Source organism: Leopardus geoffroyi, chromosome D1 (assembly GCF_018350155.1).
Source record: "Leopardus geoffroyi isolate Oge1 chromosome D1, O.geoffroyi_Oge1_pat1.0, whole genome shotgun sequence".
Classification (NCBI taxonomy): Eukaryota; Metazoa; Chordata; class Mammalia; order Carnivora; family Felidae; genus Leopardus; species Leopardus geoffroyi.
This window is the reverse complement of record NC_059329.1, coordinates 65,575,080-65,593,942: the sequence shown is the minus strand read 5'-3', so window position 1 is coordinate 65,593,942 and position 18,863 is coordinate 65,575,080. Positions and strand designations below refer to the sequence as shown.

Genomic DNA, 18,863 nt, shown 5'->3' with positions numbered 1-18,863 from the left:
ATGTAAAGGTCTCTAGTGAAAAAGTCTTTCTTCTGTCCCTGCCCTCTTGATACTCATTTCCCTAAAGTAAGAATCCTTTCAGAGATGTTCTGTATGCATGTGTCTGTAACTGTAACTTAGGTATATAAGAATATACATATATAACATACACGCAGTATATTCTATACAAATAAAATTTCACTCATTTTACACAAACAGTAGGGTACTATAGGCCTGCACCTTGATTTTTTTTTTGCCTAACAATATCAAGGAGATTGTTTCGGTTAAAAAAAAAAAAAGGCTATTTTTTAAATAGCTGCATAATATTCCCCTGTATGCATATACCCCTAGTCTTCTATTGCAGGGCATTTGGATATTTACCAATATTTTGCTATTACAAACAATGTCTAATAAGTAACTTTTCATTTGAGTTATTTTGTACATGTGTGAGTCCACCATGTACGCTAAACAAGAACCCAGGGGGTTGCTCTGAGTATGGTGAAATTCACTATAGGAAGAGTTATATTTTATTACTAAGATGTAAGGTGTTTTTTATTCCAAGTATATAAGTGTGTAATAATCAACAGATATGTAACTGCTTTTCTATCAGCAGGGCTCCACATCAAGTACTGTAAACATATATATGCAAAGGCTTGTAGACTCCAAAAATGAGAAAAAAAAAGGTTATGGCATAGTTGGCTGACTTGGAGTGAAAGATGTCTGCATATGAGCAGACATTTACTCAACAGAGTGAAAATTTCATTCCTAAAGAAAAATGACTCGGTTCTTCATGGAAGAGCTCCCTTGGAGATGCATGAATGCATTTGACCCTTACTAAGATGATGGTACGATTCTTGCTTCAGAAAGTTGCCATTTAAAAATGGCTACAATGGCTCTTTTGCCATTGAGTATATTCAGTAAATGGGCAAAAGGGAGTTTTTAAGATCTATATGTAAAGTGAAGAAAACCAAAGCAAGCTTGGATGTAAAGAACAGTAGAGCTGTGAGGTGGAGTGGAGTGCAAGTGGTATAGAGTAGCTTCTGCACTGGTAGAACATGCAGTGAATGTGGAGGTAAACATGGATACAATTACATAGTACTTTGTATTTTTATGTGTAATCAGTGGGCAGTTACTATTTTCAGGAGTGTTTCTAGATATTCTAAAGTGAACCTGAAGAGTACAAAAAGAAATACATTTATATGTCTAGATAAACTAGCTTCAGGAGAGTGTCATGGCAGAATCAAGGAACAGATTTAAGATTTTTCTGCTTATAGCACATTACATAAGTAATAGATAATAAATGAAGTTTGTGAAAAGTCATGTAGACGTTTTAAATTTGAGTCAAGGCTGAATTTGATTTGCTGTCCTAATATACCAATTTATTAATTATGCATTCTTAGAATATCTTTGTTGGTTTTTCTTTCTGGCTGTTTTCTCTTTCATAGTTATTAGCTCTAGAATCTATCGTTAATGAACTCTATAATACCGAAAAAAGTCACTTTAATTAATAAAAATTTTAAATCTTTTACCCAGAAACAGAACTTCTTAGTTTGTTCGTGTTGTATTTGGAACATAATCATCACATGTAAAAAAGTGATACTACCATATTTTGGTAGTTGTGTCATATTAGCTATTAAGTACTGTTAGCTCCATACTGGATCCATTTGGGGGCTCCTGTCCTCCTGCATTTTCTTCTAAATGAATCCTCCTGTCCCACAACCTATTCTGACACATCAAAGTTCCTGCCATTCCCAACTACCCTTCCTCAAAGTCTGATTACAGCAAGGTTGACTAATTGCTATGTAGGCTTTTCAGCAGTTAAGACCCATGTTGCTTGGCTCGTTCTCATGTGTATAACACTTGACTGTCAGTGTTCAAGAGCTCCTGTTTCCATTTCCCAGCAAACTCACAGTTTGCTGCTATTGGTTCTGAGGTCACATGTGCAACTTTCTTTAGCATATAATCTAGTTCAGCTGGGCCCAGAGTGGCTATGTCCTTTTTTGGTCCTACCTTTTTTTTTTTTTTTTTTTTTGTCTGCATCTTCACATCTCATTTTGTCTGTTCTGAGCATTCTCTCTGCTGGAGAAGGAAGAAATAAAATAGAAATTAACACATGTTTAAGATGTGGTCATACATATAGCTCATTACTATTTCATCCTTTTATGGGTTGTGATTTTTTTTTGGAATGCTTATGTTTATATTAGTTTGATATCACAAATGAATCCATTTATAAAAACTCCATTAAACCAACTATTGTTACAAAGTTATCATGTCTGTGAATTAGGTATTCACTTTTAAATGTTATAGTGATAATATTCTAATGGTATTCCTTGGAACTTCTGGATAATGTTCATCCATGTATTTGGAGAGAAAATGGAAAGCAATACGAACTTGGAGTTCACTTGTTCTTTGGGAAGTTTTGCTTGAGTAAGATCCACTGGCATCCATTGGGTTGAGGTCACTTAGATGGAACATCTTACATTATTAAGCTTCAGTATCCCTGTGTACTAGTTAGCAGGTATCATGATTCTTATTTTACAACTCAGAAGATTGAGGTGCAAAGGTTAAATAGCTTGCATGGGAACACTGAATGTTCAATAGGATTGTAGGAGTGGGATCTGAGTATTATTTAACCCATGGGATCTCTGATTAAGTAGTTTCAGATAATACTATGACAGTCTGTTCTTTGTTCATGGTCATTTATTCTTAATCAAGGAGTGGGAATGGATCACAGTGATGAATAAAAATAGTTGGGGGCGCTTGGGTGGCTCAGTTGGTTAAGCATTCAGCTTCAGCTTAGGTCATGATCTCACAGCTCGTGAGTTCCAGACCCGCATTGGGCTTTGTGCTGACAGCTCTGAGCCTGGAACCTGCTTCGGATTCTGTGTCTCCTTCTCTCTCTGCCCCTCCCCTACTCACATTCTGTCTGTCTGTCTCTCTGTCAAAAAATAAATAAACGTTAAGAAAATACTTGATTAAAGTTATACTGTATGATACATTCCACTTTGGTTATTTCTCATAAATTTGTCAAAATGGTGTGATAGAATTCTCTTAAAAATAGGAGATTCTAGGCTTATTGAATTTCGTTTTTCCCCTCCAATATTTTTTTATACCTTAAAAGACTGTAGAGTAATAGCTTTTACATTCTGAAACTCAGGAAACATTTCCATTTTAAAATTAAATTAGCATCTTTAAATTCTGGTTTCAAAAATGTATTTTCCCCCAAAAGAACATGTTTATTAACATTGTTTAATTACAGAATACATACAGAAAAACTGAAATTCTTGTTGCTTATATTTACTTAGTATATTTGACTTGCTTCCTTTTAATACTGTAAGTTTATTTCCTGAGTCCTGGCTTGAAAATAATGAATGTCAAAGTACATTTAAGTTATGTCACAGTTTGAGATTACAGGTGCCTCATATGAAAAATGCATATTTTCTAATTTTTCAGTCTATAAGCTTCAAAGTCTGTTTTACTCTTTGATGAGGACTAGTTCTTAAATTAAAGCAATGGATTAGTGCATGAAATTTGTTGAAAGCTGTTCCTTTGCAATATTCTGATGCTTCCTCAATAAGTATCTGATGTTCACTCTCTCTCTCTCTATATATATGTGTGTACATATATATATATATATATATATATATATATATATATATATATAATGTTTATTTATTTACTTTGAGAGGGGGGAGGGGCAGAGAGAGAAGGAGAGAAAGAATCCCTAACCAGGTCCTGCTGTACTGTCAACACAGAGCATGATGTGGAGCTTGATCTCATGAACTGTGAGATCATGACCAGAACTGAAATCAAGAGTCAGAAGCTTAACCAACTGAACAAACCAGGTGCTCCTCACCTTATGTTTTTAAAATGATTTTTTATTACAAGGTAATTATAGAGTCACATGCAGTTGTAAGAGATAATAGAGATCCTGTGGGACTCTTCATCCCGTTTCCCCCACTGGTGACATCTTACATGAAGTATGTTACAATATCACAACCAGGAAATTGACATAAATACAATTTTGTTCAGATTTCACCAATTTTAATGTGTGTGTGTGTGTGTGTGTGTGTGTGTGTGCGTGCGCGTGTGTTTGTAGGATCCCTCATGCCACAACCACCTCCCTCTCCCCTCACCTAATCCCCGGGAACCACTGGTCCTGTCTCCATCTCTGTATAGTGTTATCATTTCAAGAATGTTATATACATGTACCTTATTTTTTCCCTTCATATGCATCGTATCTGAAAATAAGAACAACTACAGGGAAAAGGGCAAAAGATTCTTAATATTTGTGTCTGCTCTGTCAGCAGACCTATGTTATTAGGTGTTCTAAGGTTTTCTTTGAAAGAAAGGCAAAGTTATCACCTTAATATTCACTAGGTAAATTATTTTCCCTGGACATAAATAATAGTTTCCATATAGTAAAATGCTGAGTTACTAAATCTGTAGAGTTGACACGTTAAAAAATTCTTGTAATTCAACTTTCCACTTAAAAATCACCTTTTCAGAGAGACTATGTTGATTATTCAAACTAAAGCAGTTTCCAAGTTACTCTCAATCTTTCTGTCCTCTTGTTTTCATGATAGTACTTAGGCACTTTATTCTTTGTCTATCTCTTCCTCTTTACCCTCTTAAGATATAAGGTCGGTGAGAGGAGGGAATTTGTTTGTATTTTTCATTTTATATTTCCAGTGCCTGGGGTGGTGCCTCTACATAAAATGCTCTTATTGCATGACATGCATGTCATTCGTCTTAAAACATATCTTCTAAACTCGTTTGTTTACTTTGACGATAAATTTTAATTTTGAATGGTGCCCTGACTATGCTTGAGTGTTGGTGTATAGTGCTAAAATATTTGAATCATTTTAGTATAATTTAGTCAGCCAGTGAGTTGTTTGGGAACCTTAAATCCCAGGGAAGTAGAACAATTCTTTCGTTCCTTGTTCAGGTCTATTTGAAGTCATCCAGTAGTCTTTTGTGAAATGACAGAACTCTAGAACATCTATCACTTGCTTCCTTTCATAGTATTACTCTTAAGAGTCTGGTCTGATAGATTTCCTGGGTTTGAAGCCTGTCTCTATCATTTATTAGCTGTGTGGCTTTGTGCATATTACCAACCTGTCTGTATCTTGGTTTCATAATCTGTTAGATAAAGATATTAATAGGACCTATTTTATAGAGTTGTTATAAGAATTAAGTGAGACAGTATCCTAAAAGTACTTAGACCACTTCCTGGCACATAAAAGATATTTAATAAATGTAAGCTATTATTATTTAGTGTGAGAAAGTTAGTATCTGCTTTATTCACACATCAAGCAGTTGAAATAACACAATTTATGCTATACATCTAATCAGATAGTAATGTATCATAAGAGTTTTATCTACAATCAGAAAATGGATTTCAGGTTTATTTATTTCCTCTTATTACATTAGATGGTTTTGAGAACATCAAATAGTTTGGAAAGTGCTGAAAGGAAATGAAATCTGAAAGGCCCGGGAACATATTCTCTTGATTGTTGGTTGTAATTCTTGCTTTGAATGAGAGAGGTCACCTCAGAACATAGACTATTCTTTTATTGTCCATGCAAATTGTGGTCACTAATATGAGTTTCCCAGACATTGGTTAAATGCTGATAGTAAAAGGCAGTCATGAAGAGAATTAGGAAGCTACTGCTGTTTGTTTTTAGCTCCCTTTCACTCCTCCACTTAGAGCTCTCTCTTCATCCTTTCTTCTCGGATGCCTGGTTTCTGCTTGCTGCCCTTCGCACACCATCCCATAAACATTTTCTATACCATCTACAAATGTAAGTTTGTTACTGATTGGCTAACTCCTTATATTGAGTTAGTTGCTATAATATCTCCCTTGCCTGTAACTATAGGTTTACAAGAAGTTGCAAAGAAGTGTACAGGGAGGTTCCATGTACCTTTTACCCATTGTCCCCTAATATTAACATCTCAAGTAACTATAGTATACTGCCAGTACTAGAAAACTGACATTGGTACAATCCAAAGAGTTTATTCTGTACATTTATTTGTGTGTGTGGGCGTGTGTGGTTTTTGGAGGTTTTTGGAGGTTTTTTAAAAAAATCATGTGTAGTTTTGTGTAGCCATCACTACAATCAAGACACTGAACTGTACCATCACCATAAGGCTCCTATCTGTAATCCCTGACGACCACTAATTTGTTTTCCTCTTTATATTTTTGTTACTCTAAAAATGATATATAAATCGAATCATAAAGTATGCTACTTTTTGAGACTGGCTTTTTCCATTCAGCTTAGTTCCCGTGAGGTTCATCTGTCAAAGTTTGTGGCATGTATTAATAGTTTGTTTCCTTTTTATTTCTGAGTAGTTTTCCTTGGTATGGATGCATCACAATTTGTTGAACTATTCACCTGTTGGAGAATATTTGGGGCATTTCCAGTTTTTGACTGGTACTAATTAAGCTGCTATGAACATTCATGTTTAGATTTCTATGTGAACACAAATGATCATTTCTCTGGAATAACTGCACAAGAGTACAACTGCTAGGTTATATGGTAAGTCTGTTTTTTAGTTTTATTTTATTTATTAAAAAATTTTTTTAATGTTTATTTATTTTTGAGAGAGTGAGAATGAGGGAGGGGCAGAGAGCAATTGTGACACAGAATCTGAAGCAGGCTCCAGGTTCTGAGCTGTCAGCACAGGGCCTAATGCGGGCTTTGAACTCGTGAACCATGAGATCATGACCTGAGCCGAAGTCAGATGCTTAACTAAGCCACCAGGTGCCCCTATCTTTTAGTTTTAAAAGAAACTGTCAAGCTATTTATCAGAGTGACTGTATCATTTTACATTTCCACCAACACTGTATGAGTGATCTAATTTTTCTTTCTGTTTTTCAAATTTTATTTATTTATTTAAGTAATTTCTACACCCAACGTGGGGCTTGAACTTACAACCCTGAGATCGAGAGTCTTCATCTCTTTGGACTGAGTTAGTCAGGCACCCCAATGAGTGATCTAACTTTTCACGTCCTCACATCATTTGGTAGTGTCATTATTTTTTATTTTAGCCAGTCTGATGGTGATATATCATTGTGATTTTAGTTCACATGTCCCTAATGGCCAGTGATATTGATCATCTTTTTATGTCCTTATTTGTCATTTGTGTAGCTTCTTTAGTGAAATGTCTGTTCATGTGTTTTGCCCATTTTCTAATTGTATTTTTGAATGTTGGATTTTGAGAGTTCTTTGTATATTCTAGATACAAGTCATTTGTCAGATGTATGATTTGCAAATATTTTCTCCAGGTCTATATGTTGCCTTTTTTAGACCCTTACCAAAGTCTTTCACTGAGCATAAATTTTTACTTTTGATGAGGTTAACTTATCAGTGTTTCCTTTTTATCTATATTGTTTTGAAAAACCTGGCATGCCAGTTTGGAGTTTGTTGAAATTCTTGGATCTGTGGATTTGTAGTTGTCATCATATTTATAAAATTTCCAGCCATTATTTCTTTATTTTTTCTGCTCTCCTTTTGATACCATTTATATGTATACTGGATGCTTGATATTGTCCTACAGGTCACTGAAGCCCTGTTTATTCCTATTTAGCCTTTTTATTTTCTCTCTGTGCTTCATTTTGGATAGTTCCTGTTGCTATGCCTTCACACTAACTGATCTTTCCTTTGGAAGTGTCTAATATGCTGTTAATCCTGCCTACTCTATTTTTTATTTCATGTATTATATTTTTCATCTGTGGAGATTCCTTGGGATCATTAAAAAAATCTTCCATTTATCTCTTAATCATCTTCATGTATTTCTCTATCCTTTTAAACATGTAGGGCATATTTATAATAGTTGTTTTAACATTTTTGACTGCTAGATCTATCACCTCTGTCATTTGGGGGCCATAAGCCTGCCAGCTTTTAACTGGATGTCAGACATTGTGACTTCCATGTTGTTGGTTGATAGATTAAGTTGACTTCTTTACATAGTGCTGGATTTTGTTCTGGCATGCAGTTAAGTTGCTTGAAGTCATTTGAAGCCTTTTGAGACTTGCTTTTAAGTTTAGGGCAGTTGTTTCCACAGTATCTGTTGAAAAGACTTTTATAATTCATTGAATTACTTTGCCACCTTTGTTGAAAATCAGTTGACCTCAGCTCTATTCCATTGATTTCTTCCATGCCCCAATACCACAGTGTCTCGATTACTGTGCCTTTATATTGAGTCTTGAAACCAGGTAGTGTGAGTCCTCCAACTTTTTCTTTTTTAAGATTGTTTTATCTTTTCTGGGACCTCTGCCTTTATAAATATACTCTGGAATCAGTTTGCCAATTTCTATAAAATGTGCAGCGAAGTTGAGAATTACAGAATAGACCTTGGTAAAATCCATACCTTCTGATGTTTCTTAGAAGTCATTTTGTGGGTCTTCTCTAGAAAATACTCCTTAGGAGGATTGGGCTTCATCCCACTTAAGCTTCCATATCTTTTAATTTCTAAAAAGGTGCTGTAATATATATATACTGTCATATATCATTATTATATATGCTAATAAATACTTTTCTTTAGGTCTTTGCCTGGGTATATTTGTTGCCTTGTATACTGAATTGTTATTGTTTCAATCTTAAAAATGTAAGAGTTGATTTAGTACTAGAAAAACAAGAAAGTAACATAGCACATCATTGATTAAATCTGTCAACAAAGGATGTGTAAGAGAATTGAGCTATTTCCTCTGTAGTATCAGAATTGATCTTCCTTTTGCTGTATTATATTTTCTAGGCAGGTATTAGGGAAATATTCAGGGACACAGTTTTTATGGTACTGTACTTAATGAAATATCAGTACTGTAATGAAGAAGCATTGTTGCTTTTATATTTATAAATAAGCTTGAGTTTCCCAAAAACTTCAAACAGGCTATATTTTGCTGTTATCTTAAAATATATGCTTAATAGTGTTACATTTCTTGATTACTTTAAATGATTTTTTCTAGAAATCATTTACCTAACCATATTGCAGTATTCATTTTTGCAATTATTTTTGAGTTGTGGTTTTACGTATATAAAACATTATCCACAATTTATGATTCCAGTTACATAAATTGGTCCTTTTAGTCTCTTGTAGTAAATACATGTAGATGTTATGAATAAGATCTTAGAGGAACTTTTATGTCATTTTAATGGGCTCATGTTTGTATTGAATAACTGAATTGCAACTTTTAATTTCAGTCTGGAATGTTCACAGAATAAAATATTTGAATTAACTGAAATGAATTAGGGCACCTCAGGACAGTGATGGAAAGAACTAAGAACTGTATTCATTTTATTAGAGTGATCATATTGTTTTATGAGAAAACAAGCCATTTTGCTCTGGATGGCAATTATTTGCAGTAAAGAAGTACCTTGGAATTATAGATCATTTTTCAGTTTTATGGGCATTTCTGTCAGCTGAAAATAATTGCTGATTTGGGCTTTCCTTGGAGCAAGAGGTGGAGATTATTTTATTAACTTTGTATGGAGGCATCTTTTAGTTATTAATTAGATATACTACTCTGGAAGCAGTGGAATATTGTTTTCTGAAGTTTAGAATTCTGTAATATAAGCCTAATAAAAGAGTAAGTCGGTTGTAGAAAAGTGCTACATATGTGATTCAGAGAATCTGAGGCTGATGATGATTTAGTGTGCAGCAAGGTGCTAATTGTATTTGCTACAGACATTGAGTAAAAAGGAGTTCAAAGCCTGAAAGATCCAGGTGGATTTGGCTGTTGTTTTAAAAGATAGTATGTGGTGTTCTTCATTATGTTCATATTGGGACTATAAAAAGACTTTCCAGTATTTCCCACAAAATGATAATCAGGTATAGTTCCCTTCCTTCTGATCCCCGCCTTCCCCCCGCCCCCCGCTGTTATATTATATACAGGCATAACTCATGTATTTCTGGAAATGGAGGACTAACTGGATTGGTGCTATATTGGTTTGTTATAGCCTAATCCCTTAAGAAATGTGTACCTGTCAGGACTCTTGGTTTTCTTCATATCCTCTGAAATTATGCTATGACTCCAACCACCTTGTAACAGCTACAAATCACAATAATGAATAATTTTATGTCACTGAGCTGTGTACCACACAGTGTTGTAGATACTTTCCATATATTGACTCATTTGACCCTCACGTCAATTCTGTGAGGTAGGGTAATATTATTTTTTTTTCCATTTTACAGATGGAAACTGAGACAAACATTGTCAGCTAGAAAGTGACAGAAGTGAGCTATGAAATAAATTCTCTGCTCTTAATCCTATTCTTTCATGTTTAACTCAAATTGATTAAGAAATCCCAAGTAACTTTTTATTAACAGCACTTTAAACATCATTAACAGTATCATAAGTTTGACAACTCCGACTTTGTATTAAAGACATCTCCAAAAAGCTTGTTTGGTAATTTCTTTAATTTCCACTAGAGGTCAGTCTTTCATTTGGCAATGTCAATATTGTCTGCTTCCTGTTCTTGGAAGTGCAAAATTTCAAGTATACTAAGTTAAAGAAGTGTGCTCTGAAAGAAACTTGGGTAGCAGGATACATTTTGAATTAGAAACATAATGAAAGAGTCATCTTTATAGTAATAAAGGCATATATGACCATTATAAGACCCAATATTGGCTCAATACTGTATTTGCAGAATTTAATAAAGATATCCTAGGAGATGATAACTGGCAGAGAAAAGGCTAATGACCTTGACCTTTCTTTATTGCCTCTAAACTAATCACATATTAAATATTCGACCAATTTTGGGTTGCTGGTACTTCAAATCCCATTTAATTCTTTCAAGGATGTAGAATTTACCCTGAGAGTAATGAAATAGTGAAATTATTGAAATTGTTCACTAATAGATACTCTCTGGTGATTTTTTTTTTTTTTCAACGTTTATTTATTTTTGGGACAGAGAGAGACAGAGCATGAACGGGGGAGGGGCAGAGAGAGAGGGAGACACAGCACCGGAAGCAGGCTCCAGGCTCTGAGCCACCAGCCCAGAGCCTGACGCGGGGCTCGAACTCCCGGACCGCGAGATCGTGACCTGGCTGAAGTCGGACGCTCAACCGACTGCGCCACCCAGGCGCCCCTCTCTGGTGATTTTAATGCAATATGGGTCTAAGAATTTTTTAAAGTAGCCTAGAGACTTTTATTTCTCAGCTTTCAAGTTTTAGAAATAACAAGGTATTGAATTATTTTTTTTTTTTATAAATTTTTTTTTAACATTTATTTATTTTTGAGACAGAGAGAGAGCATGAACGGGGAAGGGTCAGAGAGAGGGAGACACAGAATCCGAAACAGGCTCCAGGCTCTGAGCTGTCAGCACAGAGCCCGACGCGGGGCTTGAACTCACTGACCGCGAGATCATGACCTGAGCCGAAGTCGGCCGCTTAACCGACTGAGCCACCCAGGCACCCCACAAGGTATTGAATTATGATGCAGAAACCAAGAGTCTTCATTTGGAAGCAACATTTTGAGGCAACTTCTGTGGTTGTAAAATAGGAATGCCATATTTTGGCAGATCCCAAATAGTTATTTGGAGACTCTGTCATGGTCCCAAGTACAGAGTAATCTAACCAGCAATGTTAGTTATATGTAAGAAATGGTTTTGGCTACTGCAGGTTAAATAGACTTTTAGGCAGCCTTGAAACTAATGAAAACAATCTGACTTGACTTCAGATTTGTCACACTGGAAATGAATGGCAACATGCAGAAGAGGCCAGGCCAAGGAGGGGATTTACACAGGAAGGTAGGTCAGCAGAGTTTGTAGGTCTGGAAGGGGAAGAAGTTAAATCCAGGGGATTGTTGGAAGAGAGAGGGAAGAGAGGCCTGCACATAGAGAGAGATAGGCAGAAGCAGACAGGATATTGGGCTTCCAAGTATACAAGTTACATCTAAGACCCTAGATTCTTCAGAGGTAGCAGAGAACCACTGAGCCGAAGGTAAGAAAGAGTTGGTGATTCCTAACAGTACCTTTCCCTTGCTGAGTACTTAATACATGTCAGGTACTGTGGGAAGATACTTTGTATATATTATCTTATTTTCTTCTTATCTTATAAGGCAGATTCTAATCCCCTTTTATAGAGAAGATGACTGAGGCTCAGAGAGTTTCAGTAACTTGCCTGAGGTCATACAGCTTGTAAATGGCTGGGCTGAGATTTGAACCCAGGGCTTTGTGATTCCAGCTATGAAGTTGTGCTTCCTGATGCAGAATATATTTCTTTTCTGCCTCAGTTTTATGCTTCCTGCAGGGTAGGGACAGTCATAGGCTTACATCCAATGGGAAATTAACCCCATGGGTAAACCCCAATTATAGCAAAAGTCGAGGGTTATAGCTTCCAGGGAGGCGGGAGTGGGTATATTTTTGTTAAAAATGTGAAGCTTCTTCACCTCTGCCTATATTCACAGTAAAGACCTATATTCTCCACATAGCAGTGATTAGGTGGTGGTGAATCTATCCCTTGTACTTCTCACTACTTTGTTGTTTTTTTTTTTCCTCTCCTAAAATCCACTAATTATCTTACTAGGTGTTCTCTCTGTTGGCTTGGTTTTTCATAAATGACACTACTGGAGGTGCCCTCTCAAGGACTTTCTAGAGTCTTAATAGGAAGAGTAGTGGGCCAGCCTAAAAGGAAGTTTAGGGATCACTAATTTGGTCTGTCAGTATACTTTTGTCACTTTATTTTTACACCTGCAGGCAGCAGTGCTTCTGAGATCTTTTGGTTCTTTAAAGATAGCTTTGATCCTAGATCTCTTTCTGCTTGGGATATGTTTTTGAAGGGCTGAGGACAGAATGTCAGCTTTCTTCTCCCAAAGGCACCCGTTGCTGAATTTCCCCTATAATCTGGGGCTTTCATCATTTCCTCCATGTTGATGGTGGCACTAGACCTGGGGAATAGCATTTATCTTTTGTTTTTTGACCTAAGTGACTGGTTAATGGTGAAAGGGCCATCAGCTAAGAATGCTTTTAATAAGGCCCTCTTTTTTGTGGTCTAGCCAGGGTCTATCTATGGTCAACTGCTAAAAGTATTCCCCAAGTTCTCTTGCTTTTTTCATCTGAAGTTGCTTGAAGGTGATACTTAGGAAGAGTACATCCACATGCTGTACAAGGGCAAGCAAAAGCTGTATTTCTTTATATAGCTTTTAATCTCTTGGTTAAAACTTTGATTTATTTTTGACAAAATAATATAGAATTCTTAACCTAGCAGTATAGCCTAACACTGGATCCACAAGTGCCAGAATTCCCTTCTAAGTCTTTAGCAGAATTCTATGAGCCCAAAGTGCCTACTTTCTTCCGAGAGGCTTTTGGGATTGAATTTACTAATCCCTGTTTTTAATCCATAAATGCCCACAGTAAACTCTCTCTCCTAATTGCTATTTCATAGAGAAAGAACACATTTGGTGGGACTTTCCCTGTCATCCAAATCCATGAACCTGCTTGCACCCCTTCACTCTTCCTCAAATAGCTTCCCAACTCCCTTTCCTACTCATTTCCTATATCTTACAACTAAAGTCATATTACAAATTCAAATCAGATAATTTCACTCTTAAGACTTATGTGTTACTTTGCATTGCCCTCAGGATAAAGCCTGAAATCTTTTTTTTTTTTTTTTTTTAATTTTTTTTTTTTCAACGTTTATTCATTTTTGGGACAGAGAGAGACAGAGCATGAACGGGGGAGGGGCAGAGAGAGAGGGAAACACAGAATCGGAAACAGGCTCCAGGCTCTGAGCCATCAGCCCAGAGCCTGATGCGGGGCTCGAACTCACGGACCGCGAGATCGTGACCTGGCTGAAGTCGGACGCCTAACCGACTGCGCCACCCAGGCGCCCCAAAGCCTGAAATCTTTAATGTAGACCTCAAGGCCCTATAGGAGATGGCCCTTGCCTCTCTCACCATCTTTGACAGCGGCATAGCCCTTCTTCACAGTCCAGCCATTCTCGTCCCCTTTGGTTTCCTCAAGTCTGTCACGTTCCTACCTGGATTCTCCTTTTGGAATGTATTCTTTGCTTCCCCTAGCTAACTGCTCATGGGCCTTCAGATCTCTGCTCAGGTATCAGTCTTTAGAAGAAATCCCAATGTAGTCAGATCTCTTAATTATCAACTTAATTGCATTTTTCCTACATGTTTTTATTGCCAGAAATTTCACTATCTCTCTGTTGAGGACTCTCCCTTCACTTTATGTGTTGTCTAAGGACTTGGACATTCCGAAGGAGTGTACCAGGTAGAGAGTGAATTGGAAATCTGGTAAGTACAATAGAGCTGTTGCTGATAAAGACTTGTTGTTGAAGACTGGTCCTGCATAGCCCAAGGAATAAATTATCTGTTACATTGGAATGACCTGTCCAAACCACAGAATGTGTCATTGGTTGATATTCATACACTCAGTCATTGCTCCTCAAAGCATAATCTTGTGTTTATGGTGGTTATAGGCGGGGCCAGAGTCACTTGTCACTCTTTCTTCATGAACACTTCATCAACACTTGAGTTGAACGAGAGTCACCAACTCAGACAGCTCCTGCCTAGCAACTACTCTTTCAGTGACACTTGCATCCCTTCTTGCCAGAAGACTTTGGTCATGGCCATGTCAGGTTTACCCCAGCAGATTTTCCTAACTTGGAATTCCAAGGAATACTCTCAGAAGGCCTATGGGCTTTGCATTCCAAGAATCAGGGTAGTTATTTTTAGGTTCTACAGCTAAAAAAAGTTCTATTACATCCAGGGTACTTACTTATCTTGCCGTCTGTCACCAAGGGAGGCAAATCTAAGGGATTCTTTACAAAATGAAGAAAATTAGTCTCAAGGAGACTTTTGCTTCTCCCCGTACTGAGAAGCACCACAGAAATTTTTAGCTAAAATAATTTAATCCATACCTCTTGGGCACTTTATTTAATCTCTGCTTTAACAACCACCCTTTTACTACTTATTGATCTATTATCCTTGTGATTATTTGTTTAAAACCTGTCTTCCTTGCTATAAGTTCCAAGAAGGTAGGAACTATTTCTGCCTTCTTCACTTCAGTGCCTTTCAAAGTGGTTTGCACATTGTTAACATTCCATGCATATTTGATGAGTGAATGGATTGTAAGTTTTTCAAAATAGATTTTAATAGTAACTATGACTTCTAAAGATTCAGGAGATATTTAGAAAAGTAAAGGCAGTTAAACATATTCCCCAGCATGGAACTAATTAAAACTCAACAAATATAATGAAAATACAAAGAAAAGTTCCGTGAAACTAGGCGATGTTTCAGTTCTAGGCTGTGGACTGATTTCTAAGAGGTAGAATGAAATATGGATCAAATCTAGGAAGGAAGCTAAAAGCTGATATACACTTCTCCAGATTGTAAACAGAGTGAAATTAAGTGAATTTCACTGAAAGAAAGTGGAGGGCCTTGAATGCCTATCCTATGAGGTTTAGGAGTTGGAGCAGACTGTGAAAAATTGGCAAGTCTCTAAGGGAGCTAGTTCCATATTTCAGAATAGAGGGAGAGTTGAGGCTTAGCGAACAGTATTTTTTTTATACTCAGCTTCTAACCTATAGTGAAATGAGGGAGAAGAAAGAGGAAGAAATGAGCTTTGCAGAAGTTGAGCAGAATCAAATGAACAAGCAATAAATTAGCAAACCAAAGTTGGCTAAATTGCTTTACCCTAATTATACAGATGAAGTGCATTTCAGATTAAGAATTATTTCGGGGGAAAAAAAGAATTATTTCAGGAAATAGAAATTCCAGGAAAATACATCTATATTCACTCAAATAATATGAAGGGAACATAGGATTTTAAAAAATTGAAATTAAGGAAAAGAAGGCAATTCCTTTCTAGTGGTGACGGTCATGGGATGTGAGGCTTTGGAGCTGTTGGAAGCCACTCCCTGCCTCAAGGAGGAAATTGGTCTGTCTGTGATAGTAAGGGCCAGTCAACACTATAGAAGCAGTTAAAATAAAAGATAAGAGAGAAACCACCTTGGTTGAGATAAAAAGGCGTGATGTTGGTGGCGTTGGAGTGTGTGGTTTTAGTTATCCCTGAGGCCCTGATGCTTTGTATGCATTTCCTAGAGACAGATGAGGTACTCCAGTATCCTTACAATACATTTCTTTTATCTGAGCCAGTTCAAGTTAGCCTTCTACCATTTGATAAATGCTTGCAACTAGAAGTTTTATATAATATAATATACATAATAAAGACAGGTAGAGAAGATCCAACATATGAATTATTGGTGTGCCTAACAAAGAGAGCAGAACAAATGAACAGAAAAAAATTAATTATATGATAGAAAAAAAACTTTTAGAAATTAAGGAAATTCATAATATGTAGAATCAAAAAGGCACGTGGTTCTAGGAAAAACTGAAACAGGATAATACCAAATAAGCACGTGATAAGAAAGCTAGCATGCTTCAAGGTTAAGAAGAGAATCTTCTGGGAATCTGGGAATAAAAAGCAAGTCACTCAAAAGGTGGAAAATCAGACTGACCTTAAATGTCATGGTGATAGTCAAAGCCAGGAGGTAGTGATTAAGTGTTGTTTCTAGAGCTTTGGTGGGGTATATGTGGGAAGACTTGATACCTAGTCAAGCTATTGCTTATATAGAAAGGTATTAAACAATATTCTCAAACATTCAAGGACCTAGATCCTGAAAAACTACCTAATGAATAAAATTAGTCATTTATTTGACAAATAAGGAATGGAGAAGCATATGATGGTCTTCGAAAGGATTGGCAGGGCAATTCACTTAAATGTTGAACTAAGTCAAATCTGAATAACTGCATTTTGTGAAAACAGAAGAAAATGTAAGGGGTATACAATTAATAGTGAAAAAGAATTTATAACAAATGTAAGGTGGGGGAAGACAGAAGAGGCAAAGGTATATGTAAGTATGTGAACTCATTTTTCTTAGTGGAGAGAGAGTGAGTAGATACAGCCTAAAGTTGATGAATTTACTGGTCTGAGGTGAAATCTTGGCTCTGCCACATACCAGCTGTGTAACTTCAGATAAGTTTGAACTTCATCTGTAGTCACAGAATCTTCATCTGTATCATGGAGATAATGACACTACCAACCTGCTAAGGTTGTGAGGATTAAATGCAATAATGTATGTGAAGTGCTCAGAACAGTGCCTAGCCCAGAGTAAGCATTCGCTAGCAATTACTGTTATTTACTGTTACTATTTTAAAAAGAAAATATGGGCAGATAGTTTTATAATCTTAGGACAGAGGTAGTCTTTCTAGGCATAACTTTAAGCCCAGAGACCATAAAGGAAAAGGTGAATAATTTGATCTCATAAAAAGTAAAACCTTTTGCATGGTAAAATCACTGTGATAAGAGTCAGTGAACAAAGACTCAAGTAGGGAAGAATAATTGCAATATACTTTACAGAAGGATTGCTATTGTTAATATTCAGGGATCACTGATAAGTCAACAAGAAAATATGAGCAACCAGGGCAAAAATGGGTGATCTGAATGAACAAACATTTTACAGAAAAATAAAAATTTTTGAAAAAATTTTTAGTCTCTCTTATCATCGAAGAGGTAGAAATTAAAACCAGATGCCATTTTTTTCATTTATGAAATTGACAATGATAAGTTTGAAAATATTTAATGTTAGGGTGTGGTGAAATGGGCATTCTCACATCCTTTCTTGAGGGCAATTTGGCATTTATCAAAATTAGAAATGTTCACACCTTTTATCTCAGCAATGCTACTTCTAAGAATATATTCTGCAAATATATTTTTCTTAGAGTACAAGGAAATATGTGAAAGGATATTGTTTATAGCATTGCTTAAAAGAGAAACAACTTGGAAACAATTTACTTGACTACTGATGTGAGTTTGTTAAATAACTTAAGGTGCTTACATACCTTGGAATATCATATAGCCATTAAAACAGAAGCTGTATAAATATATATACTGATAATGGAAAAGTGGCCAGGCTATAATATTTACAGAAAAAAGTTATACGAGACTAGATACAGTGTTACCTTATTTACTAAAAATAATACATAATTTATTCATATAAATGCATAGAAAATTTCTAGAATGTTGCACAAGAACCATTAAAAGTAGTTGTGTCTGAGGTAGAGAATGGAGATGTTGTAAACATTTGTTTTCATTTTACACCCTCTGGATTCTTCCAGTCTTCATTATAGCAATCATCTTTTAATTTTATGGTAATTAAAGAAAGATAATCTTCCATTGACTGGTGACTGTATTGGTTTTGAAAGTGGAATTCAATATTTTGGGAATAAAATTATTTGGGGGTAGATAGCAAAACAAATCAACTAAGTTCAACGAATGTTTGTTCAACAAAAATTAAGTAAGCCCCAACTTTGCATGAAGGACAGAACTGACTGTTCTTGATGCTTACAAACCTGGGGAACATATAATGCTTGATAAATGCTATAAATAGAGATTCAGACATTTCTCCTAGAGGTTGCGTTTTCCTAATTAAAACCAGATGAAATGAGATATGTTTGCAAACACTGTGTTCACTACATGACCATTGTTGTGATACCAACCTAGAAACTAGTACCAAGGACAAAAACAGTGCTATTGCTAAGCTTTGTGAATTAGGCTATGCCAGATTGTTGGCTTTGGGTTTGGGTTATCATCATAAAGGCTGCTGGTGGTACAGAGAAGATGTGAGCCGGTATGGTAATGATAATACTGATGCTAGGAAAAGAAGATCCAGCATTCCTGAACAAAAAACTAGATTTGATCAAATGTTGTATTTATCAGTGATGTTTAGATTTTATGTCACTATATACTTATGGCTGTAAAGGCAATCATTTGATGAAGAAGATTGTACTTTCATGGAGCCAAGCAGATCCCAGCATTTCCGAGTTTGGCCATATAATTTACACAAATCATTTAGAGATTGCAACTTTT

General features: G+C 36.0%; 1 protein-coding gene across 5 annotated transcripts in view; it reads left to right on the top strand.

The window, feature by feature from the left end:
- The window catches only part of STK33 (serine/threonine kinase 33), a 168,936-nt gene that overhangs the window by 19,133 nt on the left and 130,940 nt on the right, over positions 1-18,863 (top strand). The window lies entirely within an intron of this gene.